Genomic DNA, 10,634 nt, shown 5'->3' on the forward strand with positions numbered 1-10,634 from the left:
GACTTTAATTCTCCCTGGCTCAAATCCTTTCAGGAATCTGATTCCTTCCTTAGCCCCAGATCTTCCCTAGTTATCAAGTCCCAAACTGATAAAACCTGCAACATATCTTTGCCCTCCAAAACCTAGAGAAAGGGACAAGGTCCTGAATACCTCCTGATAAAAGAAGCCATTATTTATTTGATAGCTGATATATACATTATCTACTTCATTGAGGTCTTACCACTATCCAGCAAAGGCACTATCAATTATTGCCATTGGTCTGATGATGTACACAAGAGTCAAGAGTCTCACTCACTTCAGGTCACTCAGAAAGTAACTTTCAGCCTCAAGATTCAACCCAGAGAGTCCAACCCAACTCTTACTCCTATCCCTCTGAAATACCACCTTTCTCCTTTCTATCTCCACTCCAGCTAGTGGGATTCCAAGTTTGGTCACTTGTTCATTTACCAGCTACCTATTAGGCCTCTAATATGTTCCAGCACTATGTGAGGTACTGGCAATTATAATGGAGAGTGACCCAGGTATATTCCTTACCTGTATGGAGCTTCATTTCAGTAATCACTTCATTGCTACTTGTTAGCCATGTGACTTTTATTGGTTTATTCAACCCATTTGAATCTATATGACCCATGTGAACCTCAGTTCTCTCATCTGTAAATGAAGATCATTATAGTGCCTAACCCACTGGGATGCTGCAAATATCAAACAAGGTCATGTATATAGCACTTAGCACTGGCACATAATAGATGGACAATATCTTACCTGAAATAACATGTGAATGAAATTTAGCTTCCTCGGCATGCCATCATTCCAGGACTTTCATTCCAAGCACCGCGTACCATCCAAGATGAATCATTGTTCTTCCCCAGGTAGGACACACTTTTTCCTGATTCCATGACCCAGCTCAAGTGCTGTTTTATTTTGTTATATATGATACCTTACTTCTTCTCCACTGTGAGACTCCTACCTACTCTTCAAAGCCAATACAAATGTTGCCTCCTCCACTAAGCCTTCAATCTCAGCTATAAAAACAGTGCTCCAGGGGCACCTGGCTGGCTCAGTCAGTTGAGCATCTGCCTTTGGCTCAGGCCATGATCCCAGGATCCTGGGATCAATCATGGTGAGCCTGCTTCTCCCTCTCCCTCTGCTTGTGCACATTCTCTCTCAGTCTCTCTCTCTCTCTTTCTTTCTCTCTCTCTCTGTCAAATAAATAAAATCTTAAAAAAAAAAAAACAACAGTACTCTGTTCTGTGATTGTCTTTTCCTTTGGCTCCCATATAGCATTGAATCATACTTACCTTGTGTTCTAACCAAGTCTGCCTCCTTGGTTCTTTATTCATTCAGCAGGTATTTCATGAACACTTGCTATGTGGTAGGCACTGTGTTGCCTATTGTGGTATAGAGTGGAGGTAATATCTGTTATGATACCTGTCTTCGCAGATTGTACAATCTAGCACAGTACTATTAAATAGACTGTTCTGCAGTCATGGAGGTATTCTATCTCTCTGAACTGTTCAGTATGATAGCCATTAGCCACATGTGGCTGTTGACCACTTAAAATGTGACTAATGTAGCTGAGGGACTGAATTTTTAATTTTGTTTAACTTTAATTAATTAATTTTAATTAAAATAGCCAAATGTCTAGTAGACACTGTATTGGGCAGTGCAGGTAGTAGGAAGAAGCTGTTAATCAAATAATCACAGAAAATGATGGAAAGTTGCAGTTGTACTAAGTACTATGCAGAAGGAGTATATGGTTGCATATTGGGGGATCTGACCTACTCTAGCTGGGGTGGTAATTAGGGAAAGTAGTAATGATTTCCTGTGGTAGTAATGATTGAGCAAAGATCTGAAGCTACTTAAAAGAAGATTGGGAAGTGTGAATGACATGCATACAGATAAGCAAGCAGCATGTGCAAATGACCTGTGGTAGAAAAAAGGGTGGCTTATCAGAAAATCTCTGAGAGTCCAAGGGCAAGCACCGTCTCCCTCCTTTTCTCTTATTTGAAATCTTCAAAGCACTTAGCACCATGCTCTGCACATAGTAGGCATGGAATTAAATTTCACGTTTGAATGTGTGAAGCCAACTTCTCACTCACTATGTAACCTCACCCAATTCTTTCTCAGAAATGCCTCAGCTAGAGAGCCAGGGAACAAGAGCTTCCACTCCATCTCTGCTGTGGAGGCTCCAGTCAATAAGAAATCTTGTTTTTGGTCTCAGAAAAGCTTCCTCCCACCTCTACAGAATTGTGGGAAATATTCTGGGTGGTGTTTGGAGGAATTGTGGCCATAGGCAGGGTCTGGAATCACAAGAGCAACTGTGTATTGTACCATTTATTCATTATTGAACAAACACATGTGAGTACTTACTACAAGCAGATGCTCTGCTAGGTGCTGAGGATGTGGTCAAGAGCAAAAGTAATAGTGTCCTTAACCTCACAGAGGTTGTATTATGGCAGGGACTCCCAGGGATCCCAGGCTATAGCAGCCAGGGCTACTAGCTCCTCATGGAACCTGCAGAGTGTTTGTGACAATTGTTATGTTCTCCTGGGTCAATGCACAACTCAAACATGCTCTTCAAACTCAACCATCTTAGGCTGGGTCCCAAAAGCTTTGGACACAGAGTCGAGCCTTTGAATTGCCTAGTAATTGAGCTGTGGACTCCTGGGACCTGTACATAATTTGCTATATATTCTCCCCAGGAACTCTGCCTTGCATACAAGTGGGGAGTATGTGAACTCCACAAAGCCATCATCTTTTAATAAGAAGAAACAAATAACTCCTTGTTTACACCCCAGCTTGCAGTCCCCACACCAATTTCTTATTCACACCCTTGGCTCACAAAAGAGCTTAAACAAAGTTTAGTTCCCCAAGGTTGGGGGAAGGGTGGAAAGTCTAATTTTTTTTTAACCTACTCAAGGTCTTGTCCAAACGAGTTGTCACCAAAAAATGAAAGCCAGATGTTATTTTAGTAAGAAATAAATATGTGGCCAAGCTGTGGATTGAACCTGAGGTCCCCCTGGATAGTTTCCACGTGTGTCAGTAGCTGGACTCCCAGGTATCGGCAGCTCACATTCTTTCTCTTGTCTTTTAGCTGAGGCGCAGTGTGCACAGATGGCTAATGAGCAATTAACATTGCAGCCTCCCATCCCGCCATGGCGATACCCATCGGCTCACAACTTAGATTCAAACCAGTGCTGTGAGCCACCAGGGGCTGCCGAGTTCAGGGTGAGACGCAGAGACCCCTGTCTGGAAAAGCGGGGAGAGGACAAATCCAGGCTGAAAGTGCCGCCTCCAGCCTCTCAGTGAGGGATCTGCTTTTGTTGGGAGCCCTTAAATTCTCATGGGGAACATACTTCTGATAAACATCGAGAAATTATAGATGAAATCAGGGCCTTGGAGCAAAGAGAAGCCCTTTGGGGTTTAACATTACGGCGTGTTCTTCCCCAAGTCTAATTCAATGGTGAGCTTTTCAGCCAAAGGAAGTGTTTTCATAATTGGCCGAATCTCCGTAGGAAGACTGCTGAGCTTGCTACTGCTTCTATCAGAGCATTTCTCATCTCTTGGATTTTTCTCACACTTTTCAAGTTCTAGATACAATCATTTGTGCCCTGGACTTTGAAATATGTCATGCTGGTATTAGAACTTCCTCGGAGGGCAGAATAAAAGTGAGAGAGAGGAAAAGTGATAGAATGGAGCTCAGAGGGCCAGGAGGGCCCAGAGCAGCAATCAACCCTGGGGAAAAGGCAAGGCATATCAAACCTGGAGATTGTGGGTGAGGGAATTAGAGGGTTTGGCAGGCAGGTGATCCAAATTAGGAATATCTGACCCCAGACTGGGTGCATGGCGCATAGGCAGCAGCAGGCCAGAGAAAGGCAAGTGTTCAGGCCAACCACAGAGACACTGGGGGAAGGAGCCCAACAGAGGGGCTTGATCACTGGCTCTGAGCAAGAGTCTCTAGGGAAGGAGGGCTCTGCTGAAGGGAAGGCAGAGCTCTAGCCCTGAGGAACCTCTCTGAGATTTCCTCCTGTATAAACTGAAGATAAAATAGTTCATAGCTCCTAGGGTTATTCTGAGGATAAAATAGACTAATCATTGTCAAGTGTTTAAAAGGGTGGCACTTGATAAATATTTTTATTTCATGACAGAGTTTTAAACATGAGAGGACAAGAAAAGACACAGTTCCTAAAATACAAGTTTAATTCTAAGGAAGATATTTTTCAAACTAGGTTAGCGTAGCCTTTAAAACATACCATTAACTTACTCATATACTCATTTGATCTTTCCTTCTTTATTCGAGTCCATATTGAGTCCCTTTGATGTAGAAGGCATTCTTCTAGTCCTGAGGATACAGTGACAATCTAGAACAGGGTTTGGCAAAGTGTAGCCAGTGTGCCAGATCCAGTGTGCTGCCTATTTTTATAAAAAAAGTTTTATAGGAACACAGCCATGCCCATTCATGTATGTATCATTTATGACTGCTTTCATGCTACATTGGCAGAATTTAGTGATTATGACAGCTAGCCTAAGGCCTGCAAAGCCTAAGGTAATTACCACCTGACTCTTAACAGAGAATATTTACCTACCCTGGTATAGAGACACCTTTCAGTACATCACTCACTTTCTAATGAAAGAAGCCAGCCAATAGGAAATTTCAGTATAGTGAAATAATTCAGAAGACCATAGGAGTAGAGAAAAGGATTGGAGAGCCTTCCTAGGAGAGATGAACTCTTAGTTGAGACCTGGAGGCTGAATAGGAGTTAATGAAGTAGAATAGAAAGGCAAAGAATTCCAGATACAGGGAACAATATTTGCAAAGGCCCAGAGGCGAAGGAGTGCAGGGTATATTTGAGAGCTAAATGAAATTCATCACAGCTAGAGGAACAAAGGACAGATGACACCAAGCTTCCCAAGTAGGATGAAGATATTTTAATATTTTCTGAGGGCAGTGGGGAGGTATTGAGGGATTTTCAGCAGGGGAACAATATAAGTAGGCTCATATTATAGGGAAATCAATTCACCTGGAATATGGAGAATCACTTTAAGACTTGAGTGGGAAGATAAAAGAACAAGACTGGAGGCAAGAAGGCTAGTAACCAGAGCCCATTTCAGTAATGCAGGGGGAGACCATGGTAGCCTGAAGTAGGAAAGGTTTGAAGTAATTCAATATGGTTTGGAGACATATTGAATAGGCAAAGCTCACAGAATATAGTAACTTGTGGCACATGGAGAGTGTCAAGTGAAAAGGAGTGAAGCATGAGAGAGGATCACTCCCTGAGATGGGGACTGTGTGGGTAGGAGCAAGTTTGGGGTGGAGGGAGATGACAATATCCACATCAGACATGCCAATGGGATGTCCATGAGATATCAAGTTGGATTCAGAGCAGTCCATGTCATTCATTCCACTGCTTTAGAAGGTGAAGATATTAGCTATTTGGATATCTGAGGGAAGTGTTTTCTAGGAAGAGGAAAGCAAGGAGAAGACCTAAGGAAGGGAGCATCCTGATGTGTTCCAGGAGAAGCAGGGAGGCTATGTGGCTGGAGCAGTATGAGAATGCAGGAGAGTAGAAGGTGCTGAAGTGTGAGAGGCAAAGGAGGAGGGAGGTAGACAGATTGTGTAGAGACATGTGGTCCATTGCTTTCAACTGAATGAGATGAGAGCCATTGAAGGATTCTCAGCAAAGGAGTGACTTGATGTGGATTTTGAAAAGATCATTCTAGCTGCTAGAGGAAAAGAGGATGTCGGTGAGCAATGGTGGAAACAGGAGGACCAGAAGGAGACAACTGCAAATCTGCAAATCTCCCCTGTAGTAGTCAATTTCCCTTTTTATCTGAACCTTAGAACCTCAGTGTCTTATGGAAAATAAATGCTTATTTTCCTTGCTTTTGGGTCATAAGTTGGCTGGGTTTGGCTGATATCAGCTGACCTCAGCTAGGCTCAGTAGGGCTTGGATTCAAACTGTTGACTGGGTTTAGGATTTTTCATGTGATTTCTTATTCTCCTTGGGCTTGAGACTACCAGAAACATATTTTTCTCAAGGCAGGTGGAAGAAGAGATGAGATCAAGCCAAACCACAGAAGCACATTTAAAGCCCCTGCTCATATCACATCCACCAACCTTCTTTGGCCAAATCAAGGTACATGTCCAAGCTCGACACCAGCAGGTCAAGGAGATAAAGACTGCATTCTTTCATGGGAAATACTGCAAGGACACATGGCCAAAGTCTTAGGTATATGATTCTATCACAGAGAAGGAGGGAAGAATTAGAACAATAAACCCATCTAGTATGTTTTCTCTCTATTCCAACTATCCTCATCATCTTCCTGCCTGTCAGCCAATTGTAACTGTGGTCCTCTTTGACTCATACTGCCTCATAAAATGAGCACCTCCGTGTTCTCCCCATCAGCTCTTGCTTCCCCTTGATAAAACTTCCTGTCTGCCCTGCCTGAATCTTTTTCCTACAGTGTTCCTTTCTTCATATCTGGCCTGGTCAAGAAACTTCAGTGACCAGCCACTTAGCAACACAGATTTCCCCCAAATGCAAGCAAGTTCTATACCTGCTTCATGATTCTGGTCTACCTGTGTCACACCTGTACTGTTATTATTTAGTATTTTCTTTAACTTGATTTTAAGTCAACTTACTTTTTCCCCTTAGCATTATCTTAAGTATTAATTACAACAAGAGAATTACACATTTTTCTAAAAACATAAAAATAAATGCTAATTGAGGTAAACATGTTTGTGTATTTACCCTCTGAAATCACTTTAGGGGTTTGATGACTGCATTTGGGGACCCACTGGCCTCCCATTAACCCTGTAGCTTCATCCCATCCATTTAACCTTCATTTTTGTCTCTACATATTTCCACTCTTGGGACCATAATGGTTGCCTCACTGTCTGTGCACCTATCTTGGAAAAGCATTTGCCTCTGGCTGTGCCTATACTGCCCTCTGAGCCTGGAAAACCCTACCCCTTTCTATCTACCTGTCCTTGAAGATTTGCCTCCACCACAAGTCCCTGAGCCCTTGATTGGCTCACTCTTCCTGCTTCACTTATTACTGATGCCCACCACCCAACGTTCCAGCTCACACTTCTCTCATTGCTTCATGTGTGCTGATCTTTCCAACTTGGCTTTTAAGTGCCCCTAGCCTCACATGGCTTGTGCCTGCCACGTCTTACTCTCTTCACCCACCCAAGGATGAGGATGAGGGTATCCTCATCCTTCACTCAACACATTAACATAGATGCTGGACCTGTGTCCATCACGGTTTCTAAGCCATGTATTGTCTCTGCCCTTTCTGTTTTTCATTCCCTAGCTTTTTCCTCCCTCTGTCACCAGATTTAATCCAAGATTGCTTCCTCAACAAATCCATAAAGACTTCTCCCACAGCTTCCTCTATTCCCTTCTCCATCAGCACACATCACATTTGTTTGTGGTCTTCAATGTACTTGTCTTCCTTCCCTATTAGACTGACTATAAGCTCTTTAAGGTGAGGATCTTGCTGGATTTTGTGTTCCAAAGCATGACACAGAATAGGCACAAAGAAGATGGGGTATAAATACACAATGGACTATTACTCAGGCACAAAAAAAGAAATGAAATCTTGCCAGTGGCAACAACATGGATAGACCTAGAGGGTATAATGCTAGGTGAAGTAAGTCAGAGAAAGGTAAATACCATATAATTCCACTCATGTGAGATTTAAGAAACAAAGAAAGAAAAAAAGAGACAGACCCAGACTCTGAAGTATAGAGCATAAACTGTTGCCAGAAGGGAGGTGGGAGGGGGAGGGGAATGGGTGAAATAGATTAAGGAGATTGAGTACACTTATTTTGGGAACATTGAAAAATGTATGGAATTGTTGAATCACTATATTGTGCACCTATAACTAATATAATACTGTATGTTAATTATACTTGAATTAAAAAAGGGAAGCATCAAAAATGAGTAAAAATTAAAAAAAGAAATAGGTACTGACTAAACATTAAATTTCTCAATTTATTAATTAAGTGACTTAAACTTTGCTGTTTCTATAGGACTCTATTCTTTTTTCTTTTTTTTAAGATTTATTTATTTATTCATGAAAGACACAGACTGAGAGAGAGAGGCAGAGACATAGGCAGAGGGAGAAGCAGGCTCCTCGCAGGGAGCCCGATGGGGGACTTGATCCCAGATCCAGGGATCATGACCTGAGCCAAAGGCAGGTGCCCAATTGCTGAGCCACCCAGGTGTCCCTATAGGACTCTATTCTTTAAGGCAGATGTCTTGCCTTCTCTCTTTTCTTTCCCTGTATTTCTTGTCCTGGGTAGGCAAATAGTAGGTGCTTGTTAAATTGGCAATAATGTGAGTTTCATAGGAAATGCAGGAAGTGGCTAAGATTGACAATGAAAATTGATGCCAATTAAGGTAGTTTAGCAATTCTAAGCACTTTCAGGCCTAACCTGATTTTGAACATCAAATGTATCATGCTTTTGATTATCAAAGGCAAAGGGGGATGTGTTTGGGGCCCTTTGCCTTTGTCCATGATTGAAAAGATGTAATTCATGTTAGGTAACTAGTCCTGACCATTCTGCATCAGCTCTACATCTGGAGATGGTGTTGAATTCTTTTTCAGGATGGAAGTGGTATTGTGTGTGTGTGTGTGTGTGTGTGTGTACACATACACGTAAAATGGAGAAAAAGAGAGATAGCAATCCAGATGCCAACACACCTGGAATCTATTTGTGAGGATCACTGGTTCAGTCCTCAGCTTGGGCCATTCATTTATTTCTTGCTAAGTGAACATCTGGGATTCAGTTTGAGACGCCAACAAGTTTGGAAGGGATCTCAAAGCCGTGGTTGGGATGGGGAACCGCTCGCCTGAGGTGGGAGTGAGAGAGGTGAGCAGGGGCTCTTAAACTATTCTGCAGACTTCAGTTCAAATGCAACAGCCAGAGGGTTGAGAACTCCCTTCCCGTGCTGGAAAAGCGTTCACAACAAGGAATAACCAAAGAAGGTTCAATTAGATTAAAGCAATAATGCAATCTGAAAAGTACCCCTATCCCCTGTTCCTCTTTCACCCTGTTCCCTTCCCACCCCATGGTTCTAAACGTATCCAGGTATATTCCTATTCTAAGAAAAAAGAAAAAAAAAGAAGAAGGAAAAGCCTTGGACCTGGACCAGGAAGGAAATGCTATGAGAAAGTAAAATTCTAATTAGTTGTAGATGAGAATTGGTCACAGATAATTACTCTGCATTCCTTGGCTCATGCCTGAAAAGGCTTCAGAGATCTTTTTTTGTTGCTCAATATGTAGACATCTATCTAGATAGCTAGATAAACACACAGAGAAGCACACCATCATTAACAGATCTTGGAGAGTGCAAGTGTTTAGAACAGAAACGAAAGGGAAATTTGTCATTCACAAGCTAGGAATGTTTGAATCTTTTGCTGTCAGGCCTCTTTTCTCTCTCTCTCTCTCTCTCTTTCTCTCTCTCTCTCTCTTTTTTACTTTGAACTTTCTTAAAACAAAAGCAAAGGCCACTGGGTTCAAACAGGACCATTTTAAACAGTATACTTTGAGAAAATTTGTGCTGAGTTGCACCTGCCCCCATGACATCCACCAGCTAGAGTGTTTCTCCTGCAATTTGCATCTGTCATTTTCCTACCTGTGGGTCAAAGGGGTTGGAGACCCAGGTGACGGGCTGAGAACAAGCCAGAGAGAAGGGAAGTCTGTGATAGGCTGTGTTCATGCCATCCTATTTAGAACCAGCTTTGCTGCATTGTTTTGGGGACTTTAAGCGGGGCGGGGTGGGGGGGGAATCCTATAGCTGCCTAAAGTATTTTTCTCTTGAATCCTAGTAGAAATGATTCAACATTAGCCATAGGCTGCTTGAGGCATGCTTAATGTCTTGATGGAGCGTGCTTTTACAGAGCAATGCTAGCATCTGAGGAATTCTCAATCCTCCTCTCCTGCCCTCCCCAACATAGCTCTCCTATATTCATTACCAGGCATCACAAACAAGAGAGAGTTTGTCTTTTGGGGGCCTTCTGCCTTTTCTCGTTAGCACTCCTCATTCTGCGGATACAGAGACCTCACTCTAATGCTGCATGTGGTGTAGGGACCCTCAGCCTCCCTCTGGCTTCACTCAGTTCTGGAGCTGTCCTTGCTTCCCTCTCATCCCACTATATAAATTAGATGGCATGTGCCTGGGGCCTCATATTCTCAGGACTATCTTTCTAACACTGTGACCAAATGTACTATTGTGATTTCAGCTCTCCAGTAACCCAGTTGCAGTACTCCAGCAGGTCCCTAATCAGATACTCTGGTTTTAATAGCCAGAGTGAAATGGCCAGCACAGGGGTACTTGGGCAGCATTGCATAGCAACTTATATCACTGCAAGCTTTTTTTCAGAGTTTACTTTCTTCATCTCATTTGTTCCTCAGTGATTTCATGGGACAGGTGAAGTAGGTATTCACTCACTCATTGATTCATTGATTGAATGATTCATTCACTCAACCAACCAACCAACCAACCAACCAACCAACCAACCAAACAGCAAATATTTATTGAGCATCTACTAGTTGCTAGGAACTATTCTAAGTTCTGAGTTGCAGGAACTAGCTGCTAGGAACTATTCTAAGTTCTGAGCTG

The 10,634-nt window shown here is 42.6% G+C and overlaps 2 protein-coding genes across 2 annotated transcripts in view; one reads left to right on the plus strand and one right to left on the minus strand.

Moving 5' to 3' along the window:
• The window catches only part of SPDL1 (spindle apparatus coiled-coil protein 1), a 373,127-nt gene extending 370,206 nt beyond the window's left edge, over positions 1-2,921 (minus strand). Inside the window, exon 1 of the mRNA XM_077895586.1 lies at positions 2,916-2,921. The gene's annotated coding sequence lies outside the window, so the exon portion shown is untranslated. The remainder of the gene's footprint in view (positions 1-2,915) is intronic.
• SLIT3 (slit guidance ligand 3) overlaps positions 1-10,634 on the plus strand; it is a 591,462-nt gene that overhangs the window by 76,705 nt on the left and 504,123 nt on the right. The window lies entirely within an intron of this gene.

This window comes from Canis aureus, chromosome 4, assembly GCF_053574225.1.
Source record: "Canis aureus isolate CA01 chromosome 4, VMU_Caureus_v.1.0, whole genome shotgun sequence".
Classification (NCBI taxonomy): Eukaryota; Metazoa; Chordata; class Mammalia; order Carnivora; family Canidae; genus Canis; species Canis aureus.